Genomic DNA, 10,663 nt, shown 5'->3' on the forward strand with positions numbered 1-10,663 from the left:
CCAACAGTGGGCTCACAGTCTAAAAGGAGTCAGAAGGTTTGCTGCCATTTGACTGCTGCATGGGGTTGGGGCACGGGCCTGGGAGTCATCATCATCATCATCAATCGCATTTATTGAGTGCTTACTGTGTGCAGAGCACTGCACTAAGCACTTGGGAAGTACAAGTTGGCAACGTATAGAGACAGTCTCTACCCAACAGTAGGCTCACAGTCTAAAAGGAGTCAGAAGGTTTGCTGCCATTTGTCTGCTGCATGGGGTTGGGGCATGGGCCTCAGAGTCATCATCATCATCATCATCAATCGTATTTATTGAGCGCTTACTGTGTGCAGAGCACTGCACTAAGCGCTTGGGAAGCACAAGTTGGCAACATATAGAGACAGTCCCTACCCAACAGTGGGCTCACAGTCTAAAAGGAGTCAGAAGGTTTGCTGCCATTTGTCTGCTGCATGGGGTTGGGGCACGGGCCTGTGAGTCACAAGGTTTGCTGCCATTTGTCTGCTGCATGGGGTTGGGGCACGGGCCTGGGAGTCATCATCATCATCATCAATCGTATTTATTGAGCGCTTACTGTGTGCAGAGCACTGCACTAAGCGCTTGGGAAGTACAAGTTGGCAACATATAGAGACAGTCCCTACCCAACAGTGGGCTCACAGTCCAAAAGGAGTCAGAAGGTTTACTCCCATTTGTCTGCTGCATGGGGTTGGGGCACGGGTCTGGGAGTCACAAGGTTTGCTGCCATTTGTCTGCTGCATGGGGTTACGACACAGGCCTGGGAGTCATCATCATCATGATCATCAATCGTATTTATTGAGCGCTTACTGTGTGCAGAGCGCTGTACTAAGCGCTTGGGAAGTACAAATTGGCAACATATAGAGACAGTTCCTACCCAACAGTGGGCTCACAGTTTAAAAGGGGGAGACAGAGAACAAAACCAAACATACTAACAAAATAAAATAAATAGAATAGATATGTACAAATAAAATAAATAAATAAATAATCATCATCATCAATCGTATTTATTGAGCGCTTACTGTGTGCAGAGCACTGCACTAAGCGCTTGGGAAGTCCAAGTTGGCAACATATAGAGATAGTCCCTACCCAACAGTAGGCTCACAGTCTAAAAGGAGTAAGAAGGTTTGCTGCCATTTGTCTGCTGCATGGGGTTGGGGCACGGGCCTGGGAGTCACAAGGTTTGCTGCCATTTGTCTACTGCATGGGGTTGGGACACAGGCCTGGGAGTCATCATCATCATCATCAATCGTATTTATTGAGCGCTTACTGTGTGCAGAGCACTGCGCTAAGCGCTTGGGAAGCACAAGTTGGCTACGTATAGAGACAGTCCCTACCCAACAGTGGGCTCACAGTCTAAAAGGAGTCTGAAGGTTTGCTGCCATTTGTCTGCTGCATGGGGTTGGGGCACGGGCCTGGGAGTCATCATCATCATCATCAATCGTATTTATTGAGCGCTTACTGTGTGCAGAGCACTGCACTAAGCGCTTGGGAAGCACAAGTTGGCAACGTATAGAGACAGTCCCTACCCAACAGTGGGCTCACAATCTAAAAGGAGTCAGAAGGTTTGCTGCCATTTGTCTGTTGCATGAGGTTAGGGCATGGGCCTGGGAGTCATCATCATCATCATCATCAATCGCATTTATTGAGCGCTTACTGTGTGCAGAGCACTGCACTAAGTGCTTGGGAAGCACAAGTTGGCAACGTATAGAGACAGTCCCTACCCAACAGTGGGCTCACAGTCTAAAAGGAGTCAGAAGTTTTGCTGCCATTTGTCTGCTAAATGGGGTTGGGGCACGGGCCTGGGAGTCACAAGGTTTGCTGCCATTTGTCTGCTGCATGGGGTTGGGGCACGGGTCTGGGAGTCATCATCATCATCATCATCAATCGTATTTATTGAGCGCTTACTGTGTGCAGAGCACTGCACTAAGCACTTGGGAAGTACAAGTTGGCAACATATAGAGACAGTCCCTAGCCAACAGTGGGCTCACAGTCTAAAGGAGTCAGAAGGTTTGCTGCCATTTGTCTGCTGCATGGGGTTGGGGCACGGGCCTGGGAGTCACAAGGTTTGCTGCCATTTGTCTGCTGCATGGGGTTGGGGCACGGGCCTGGGAGTCATCATCATCATCATCAATCGTATTTATTGAGCGCTTACTGTGTGCAGAGCACTGCACTAAGCGCTTGGGAAGTACAAATTGGCAACATCTTGAAACAGTCCCTACCCAACAGTAGGCTCACAGTCTAAAAGGAGTCAGAAGGTTTGCTGCCATTTGCCTGCTGCATGGGGTTGGGGCACGGGCCTGGGAGTCATCATCATCATCATCAATCGTATTTATTGAGCGCTTACTGTGTGCAGAGCACTGCACTAAGCGCTTGGGAAGGACAAGTTGGCAACGTATAGAGACAGTCCCTACCCAACAGTGGACTCACAGTCTAAAAGGAGTCACAAGGTTTGCTGCCATTTGTTTGCTGCAAGGGGTTGGGGCACGGGCCTGGGAGTCATCATCATCATCATCAATCGCATTTATTGAACACTTACGGTGTGCAGAGCACTGCAGTAAGCACTTGGGAAGCACAAGTTGGCAACATATAGAGACAGTCCCTAGCCAACAGTGGGCTCACAGTCTAAAAGGAGTCAGAAGGTTTGCTGCCATTTGTCTGCTGCATGGGGTTGGGGCACGGGCCTGGGAGTCACAAGGTTTGCTGCCATTTGTCTGCTGCATGGGGTTGGGGCATGGGCCTGGGAGTCATCATCATCATCATCAATCGTATTTATTGAGAGCTTTCTGTGTGCAGAGCACTGCACTAAGCGCTTGGGAAGCACAAGTTGGCAACGTATAGAGGCAGTCCCTACCCAACAGTGGGCTCACAGTCTAAAAGGAGTCAGAAGGTTTGCTGCCATTTGTCTGCTGCATGGGGTTGGGGCACGGGCCTGGGAGTCACAAGGTTTGCTGCCATTTGTCTGCTACGTGGGGTTGGGGCACGGGCCTGGGAGTCATTATCATCATCATCATCAACCGTATTTATTGAGCGCTTACTGTGTGCAGAGCACTGCACTAAGCGCTTCTGAAGTACAAATTGGCAACATATAGAGACAGTCCCTACCCAACAGTGGGCTCACAGTCTAAAAGGGGGAGACAGAGAACAAAACCAAACATACTAACAAAATGAAATAAATAGAATAGATATGTACCAATAAATAAATAAATAATCATCATCATTAATCGTATTTATTGAGCGCTTACTGTGTGCAGAGCACTGCACTAAGCGCTTGGGAAGTCCAAGTTGGCAACATCTAGAGACAGTCCCTACCCAACAGTGGGCTCACAGTCTAAAAGGAGTCAGAAGGTTTGCTGCCATTTGTCTGCTGCATGGGGTTGGGGCACGGGCCTGGGAGTCACAAGGTTTGCTGCCATTTGTCTGCTGCATGGGGTCGGGGCACGGACCTGGGAGTCATCATCATCACCATCATCAATCGTATTTATTGAGCGCTTACTGTGTGCAGAGCACTGCACTAAGCGCTTGGGAAACACAAGTTGGCAACGTATAGAGACAGTCCCTACCCAACAGTACGCTCACAGTCTAAAAGGAGTCAGAAGGTTTGCTGCCATTTGTCTGCTGCATGGGGTTGGGGCACGGGCCTGGGAGTCACAAGGTTTGCTGCCATTTGTCTGCTGCATGGGGACGGGGCATGGGCCTGGGAGTCATCATCATCATCATCATCATCATCAATCGTATTTATTGAGCGCTTACTGTGTGCAGAGCACTGCACTAAGCGCTTGGGAAGCACAAGTTGGCAACGTATAGAGGCAGTCCCTACCCAACAGTAGGCTCACAGTCTAGAAGGAGTCAGAAGGTTTGCTGCCATTTGTCTGCTGCATGGGGTTGGGGCACGGGCCTGGGAGTCACAAGGTTTGCTGCCATTTGTCTGCAGTGTCTTAATACAGAGCACTGTACTAAGCGCTTACTACTACCTCAGGTTGCTTCCAATAGGAGCAATCGGTTCTAATCCCTCTTCATTCTTTCAATCGTATTTATTGAGCGCTTACTGTGTGCAGAGTGCTGCACCAAGTGCTTGGGAAGTGCAAGTCAGCAACATAGAGAGAGGGTCCCTACCCAACAACGGGCTCACAGTCCAGAGGGCGGAGACAGGCAACAAAACAAAACACATGGACAGGTGTGAAGTCGTCATTAACAAAATAAATAGAATACTAGATGTATACAAGTAAAATAAATAGAGTAATAAATCTGTGCAAACGTATATACAGGTGCTGTGGGGAGGGGAAGGAGGTACGGTGTGGGGGGGAGGAGGAGAGGAAAAAGGGGGCTCAGTCTGGGAAGACCTCTTGGAGGAGGTGAGCTAAATGTTTGTTGAGGTAGGGATCTCCCCCTCCTCACCTCCTTCCCCTCCTCACAGCACCTGCATATATGTATATATGTTTGTATGCATTTATTACTCTATTCAATATGTTTTGTTTTGCTGTCTGTCTCCCCCTGCCAGACTGTGAGCCCGCCGTTGGGCAGGGACCGTCGCTACATGCTGCCAACCTGGACTTCCCAAGCCCCTAGTCCAGCGCTCTGCACACAGTAAGCGCTCAATAAATACGATCGAATAAATGAATGAATCAGGCCTGCTAGGTCTCCCGTACTTCCTCAAGTACACAGGTCAGTGGAGCGCCGGGAGATCGACGGACTGACCGATCAGAACCTCAGCAGTGGATTCATCCCAGCTCCAAGCTGAGATCAGGCAGACCCTCGGCTCGCCGGAGGCAGAGAAGCCCCCAGGCCCAAGGCTGTGCAGAGGATGGAGAGCCGCCCTTGCAGCCGGAGGCAAGGATCCCCCCCGGGCCCCACATTTACCACCCTGCTTCCCCAGAATGCTTGCTTCAAGCCTACTATTACTCTATTTATTTATTTTATTTGTACATATTTATTCTACATATTTTATTTTGTTAATATGTTTGGTTTTGTTGTCTGTCTCCCCCTTCTAGACTGTGAGCCCGCTGTTGGGTAGGGACTGTCTCTAGTTGTTGCCAACTTGTCCTTCCCAAGTGCTTAGTCCAGTGCTCTGCACACAGTAAGCGCTCAATGAATACGATTGAATGAATGAATGAATGAGTGAATAAGCGCTTAATAAATGCCATCATTATGAGCAAGCGCTCAATAAATATGACTGAATGGATATATGTATAGATGTTTGTACGTATTTATTACTCTATTTATTTTATTTGTACATATTTATTCTACTTATTTTATTTTGTTAATATGTTTTGTTTTGTTGTCTGTCTCCCCCTTCTAGACTGTGAGCCCGCTGTTGGGTAGGGACCGTCTCTAGATGTTGCCAACTTGTCCTTCCCAAGCACTTAGTCCAGTGCTCTGCACACAGTAAGCGCTCAATAAATACGATTGGATGAATGAATGAATGAATGAATGACCGTCTCAGCGTGGCTCAGTGGAAAGAGCATAGGCTTTGGAGTCAGTGGTCATGGGTTCAAATCCCGACTCCGCCAATTGTCAGCTGTGTGACTTTGGGCAAGGCGCTTCACTTCCCTGGGCCTCAGTGACCTCATCTGTAAAATGGCGGTGAAGACTGTGAGCCCCCCATGGGACAACCTGATCACCTTGTAACCTCCCCAGTGCTTAGAACGGTGCTGTGCACATCGTAAGTGCTTAATAAATGCCGTCATTATTATTGTTATTAATAAATACGATTGAATGAATGAATGAAGATTCATTCCGCCTCATCCCCCCTCAATCCCCCCCGTCTTACCTCCTTCCCTTCCCCACAGTACCTGTATATATGTTTGTACATATTTATTACTCTATTTCTTTCTTCATTTATTTTAGTTGTACATATCTATTCCATTTATTTCATCTTGTTAATATATTTGGTTTTGTTCTCTGTCTCCCCCTTCTAGACTGTGAGCCCGCTGTTGGGTAGGGACCGTCTCTCTATGTTGCCAACTTGGACTTCCCAAGCGCTTAGTCCAGTGCTCTGCACACAGTAAGCGCTCAATCAATACGATTGATTGATTGATTGAATATTATTATGAGGGAACCTGATTACCTTGTATCTACGCCAGCGCTTAGAACAGGGCTTGGCACATAGTAAGCGCTTAATAAATGCCAACATTATTATTATTATTATTATTATGAGGAGGAGGGGGCGGTGACGTCACCCGGAGCCGCCCGCCCCTGCAGGAGCCCGAAGCCGCCGCGGGGGGGCGTGGCCGGGGCACGTGGCCCGGGGAGGCAGCCCCGCCCTCGCGGCTGCCCTGCGCATGCGCGCGGCCGCCAGAGAGGGGCGAGGCCTAGAGGGGTCACACCCCCAAACAATCAATCAAATCAATCGATCGATCAAACAGCAACGACCCCCCATCCCCGCCCCCCCCATGCCAAGGCCTGCACCCCAGGTAGGTACCGCTCGCCATCCTGCCCCGTTACAGCGATTACAACAGTGTTTTGTCCCTTCTAGACTGTGAGCCCACTGCTGGGTAGGGACTGTCTCTATATGTTGCCAACTTGTACTTCCCAAGCGCTTAGTACAGTGCTCTGCACACAGTAAGCGCTCAGTAAATACGATTGATGATGATGTTTTGTTTTCCCGTCTGTTGTTGTCTTTCTCCCCCTTCTAGACCGTGAGCCCGTTGTTCAATCAATCAATCGATCGTATTTATTGAGCGCTTACTGTGTGCAGAGCACTGGGCTAAGCGCTTGGAAAGTACAAGTTGGCAACACATAGAGACGGTCCCTACCCAACAGCGGGCTCACAGTCTAGAAGGGGGAGACAGACAACAAAACATATTAACAAAATAAAATAAATAGAATATGTACAAGTAAAATAAATAGAGTAATGAATACGTACAAACATATATACAGGTGGTGGGGGGAAGGGAAGGAGGTAAGGCGGGGGGATGGAGAGGGGGAGGAGGGGGAGAGGAAGGTGGGGGGGTGGGACCATCTGTACTGTGAGCCCCTAGTGGGACAACCTGATCACTTGTATCCCCCCCACACACACAAGGGCTGAGAAGCAGTGTGGCCCAGTGGAAAGAGCCCGGGCTTTGGAATCAGAGGTCAGGGGTTTGAATCCCGGCTCTGCCACATGTCTGCCATGTGACCTTGGGCAAGTCACTTCACTTCTCGGAGCCTCAGTTACCTCATCTGTAAAATGGGGATGATGACTGTGAGCCCCACGTGGGACAACCTGATCACCTTGTATCCCCCCAGCACTTAGAACAGTGCTTTGCACATAGCACTTAACAGATGCTATTATTATTATTATTGTTATATCCTGCTTCTGAGGTATTTGCTATTTATTCTTGGAGACGGTGAACCTAGATGGATAACTGTTTCACAGTTAAGAGCCTGCTTAGAGCTATCAAGAACCAAGTAGATAAAGACACCCGTAATATATAAACAGAGAAATCCTCAAGGTTGGAAGTAGTTGACAGCATCGGGGAGAGCCTCTTGGAGGAGGAGTTGACTAGCGGGGAGGCTTTTGAAGAGGGGAGGGGTGTTGCTTCGCAAATGTGATGGGGGATGGGGGTCAGGGAGGGGGAAGAGGTGGGTGGAGAGGAGAGGATGGTGTGGGAGGAGTGGGGGGGGTGCTGCTGGGGAGGAAGAGTATGGAACACGGGCTGCAATACAGTGGGAGTAAGAATAATAATAATAATTATGGTATTAAGTGCTTACTGTGTACCTGTCGCTGTACTAAGCGCTGGGTTGGATACAAGCAAATCGAGTTGGACACAGTCCCTGTTCCATGTGGAGCTCACCGTCTCAACCCATATTTTACAGATGAGGTAACAGAGGCACAGAGAAGTTAAGTGGTTTGCCCAAGGTCACACAGCAGACTCCTGGCTGAGCCGGGCTTAGAACCCAGGTCCTTCTGATTCCCAGGCCTATGCTCTATCCACTATGCCGTGCTGCTTCTCTGCATGAGTGCAGAGTGGAATGAGAGTGTGGTGAATCTGGGACTAAATCTGAGGACTCATTACTGACCGTGATCTGGTGGTTGGGCAGGAAATGTGTCTTGTAATCTTCTAAGCGCTTAGTACAGTACTCCACACACAGTGCTCAATAAATACGATCAAATGAATGAATGGATGTCTTTATGTCAACAGCTCTGGCACCCCGGGCTGATTGGGCCCCACATCAGGATCCAGTGTCCATCCTACTCGAGAGCATCCATCTGCAGCGTGGAGGAGCCTGGAAGGTAGGCGGAGTGTCCGGGCCTGGACCTTGCCTGGAGTGGCGGTGGGATGGGGGTGGTGGGATGAGATGGTGCCGTGAAGCGGATTCTGGGATTTCAGAGGGACACCTCCTCTCTTTGGCCCCCCTGGGAATGGGGACTTCAGTTGCGCCGAGGAGTAGGGGAGACCCCAAGCACTGCTGCGCCGGTGGGGCTCAGGCTTGGGGACTCGGGGCGCCCACCTGGATGGCGCCAGGGACCCCTGGTCTGCTCGGCCGCTCGCGTGGAAGGCCCCTGCGTTGCTCTCCTGGAAGGGAGTCTGGTGAGCTCTGGGCTTGGAAATCCGCCGCTTCAGGAGGTCCCTCCCTAGAGAGCTCCCCCAGAGCCCTCCACTCCCACCCCGGGGGCTTGGCTGGTCCCAACACACCAATGATGCTCTGAGACTTCAAAACTACTGATTCCTCACACTATCCTCACATGCATGACCTGTTCTTGGCAAGAGTTCTCCACAATACAATAATAATGATGATAATAATAATAATTGTGGTATTTGTTAAGTGCTTACTATGTGCCAGGCACTGTATTAAGCGCTGGGGTAGATACAAGGTAATCGGGGCGGGCACAATCCCTGACCTACATAATAATAATAGTAATAGTAGTATTTGTTAAGTGCTTATTATGTGCCAAACGCTGTTCTAAGCGTTGGGGAAGATACAAGGCAATTAGGTTGTCCAACGTGGGCTCACAGTCTTAAATCCCATTTGACAGATGAGGTAACTGAGGCACAGAGAATTTAAGTGACTTGCCCAAAGTCACACAGCTGACAAGTGGCGGAGCCGGGATTTGAACCCCCCGACCTGACTCCAAAACCTGTGCTCTTTCCACTAAGCCACGTTGACGACATGGGGTTTATAGTCTTAATCCCCATTTTACATATGAGGAAACTAAAGCACAGAGAAGTTAAATGACTTGCCCAAGGTCACACAACAGAGAGTTGGTCGAGTCAGGATTTGAACCCAGATCCTCTGACTCCCAGGCTTGTGCTCTTTCCACTAAGCCTCGCTCCTTCCCTGCTACCAACAGAGTAGGGAGATGAAATCCGTGGGCCATACATGGCAAAGAGACTGTGTCCAACCCGATTTGCTCGTGTCCGCCCCAGCAGTTAGTACAGTGCCTGGCACCTAGTAAGCGCTTAACACACACCATAATTATTATTATTATCCCTGCCCACGAGCAGCTTATATAAGGAAATATATAGAAGTGCTGTGCGGTTGAGGGTGAGGGACTTAAACGGGAGAGATCCAAGTGCATGGGTGACCGAGAAGGGAGAGGGGAAGGGGAAATGAGGATTAGTTAGGGAAAGCCGCTTGGAAGAGTTGTGGTTTTCGGCGGGCTCTGAAGGTAGGGAGAGTGGTGGTCTGTCATATGAAGGGGGAGGAAGTTCCAAGCTGGAGAGAATCAATCAATCAATCAATCAATTGTATTTATTGAGTGCTTACTGTGTGCAGAGCACTGTACTAAGCGCTTGGGAAGTACAAGTTGGTAACATATGTGGGCAGAGGGTCAGTGGTGAGACAGAGGGGAACAAGGTACAGAGCGGTTGGCGTTAGAGGAGCGAAATGTGCCGCTTCGGTTGTAGTCAGGGGCTTTTCCTCGATGCCAGGTGAGTGAGCCACCGCTGGAAGGGTTTGAGGCATGGAGAGTCATGGGGGCAAATGGCACCGCCAGTGCCCAAACCGGGAGAGACCCGGCAAGGTCGGGAGTTGGAGCTACGGCAGCGGTCTTCTGCTCCGCTGAGAAAAGACAGTGTGGACTAGTGGAAAGGCACAGGCTTGGGAGTCGGGGGACCTGGGTTCTAATTCCGGCTCCGCCGCTTGACTGCCTTTTGACCTTGGCCAAGTTGCTCACCCTCTTGGTGTTTCAGTTTTCTCATCCGAAAAATGGGGAGTCAATACCTGTTCTCCCTCCTCCTTAGATTGTGAGTCCCATGTGGGACAGGGATTGTGTCCAGCCTGATTATCTTGTATCTCCCTGAGTGCTTGCCCGGGGCGTGGCCCCTGGTAAGCACTTAAATATCCCAATTATTACTTTTATTCCTAACTCCCCTCCCTCTACCCTTCCTCCGGGGCTGCTGCTGCCGCCGCCTCTGCACCCACTTTGAGCCCCGGGGGGCCACCTCAGGTGCAAACTCATACAAATCTGGAGCAGATAGGGACAACGGAACCAGCACCCTGGGGCAGCAGCTGTCAATCAGGCCGACTCTGGTCCAATCAGTAGCCGCCTCTCGAGGAGTTCTGTCGTCGTGCCGTGCTGAGAGGCAAACTCCACTTCCGCACGGGTGTAATGTAGGCTGCTGTCTCCAAGGCAGATCATATGGTTTCCTCCCCAATGGGACAGTGGCCTCCTCCACCCATGCATGTGGTCACCATGTGAGAGACCCAGGGGACGGGCCCCCCCGCCATA

Source organism: Tachyglossus aculeatus (assembly GCF_015852505.1).
Source record: "Tachyglossus aculeatus isolate mTacAcu1 chromosome 12 unlocalized genomic scaffold, mTacAcu1.pri SUPER_6_unloc_1, whole genome shotgun sequence".
In the NCBI taxonomy this organism is placed as follows: Eukaryota; Metazoa; Chordata; class Mammalia; order Monotremata; family Tachyglossidae; genus Tachyglossus; species Tachyglossus aculeatus.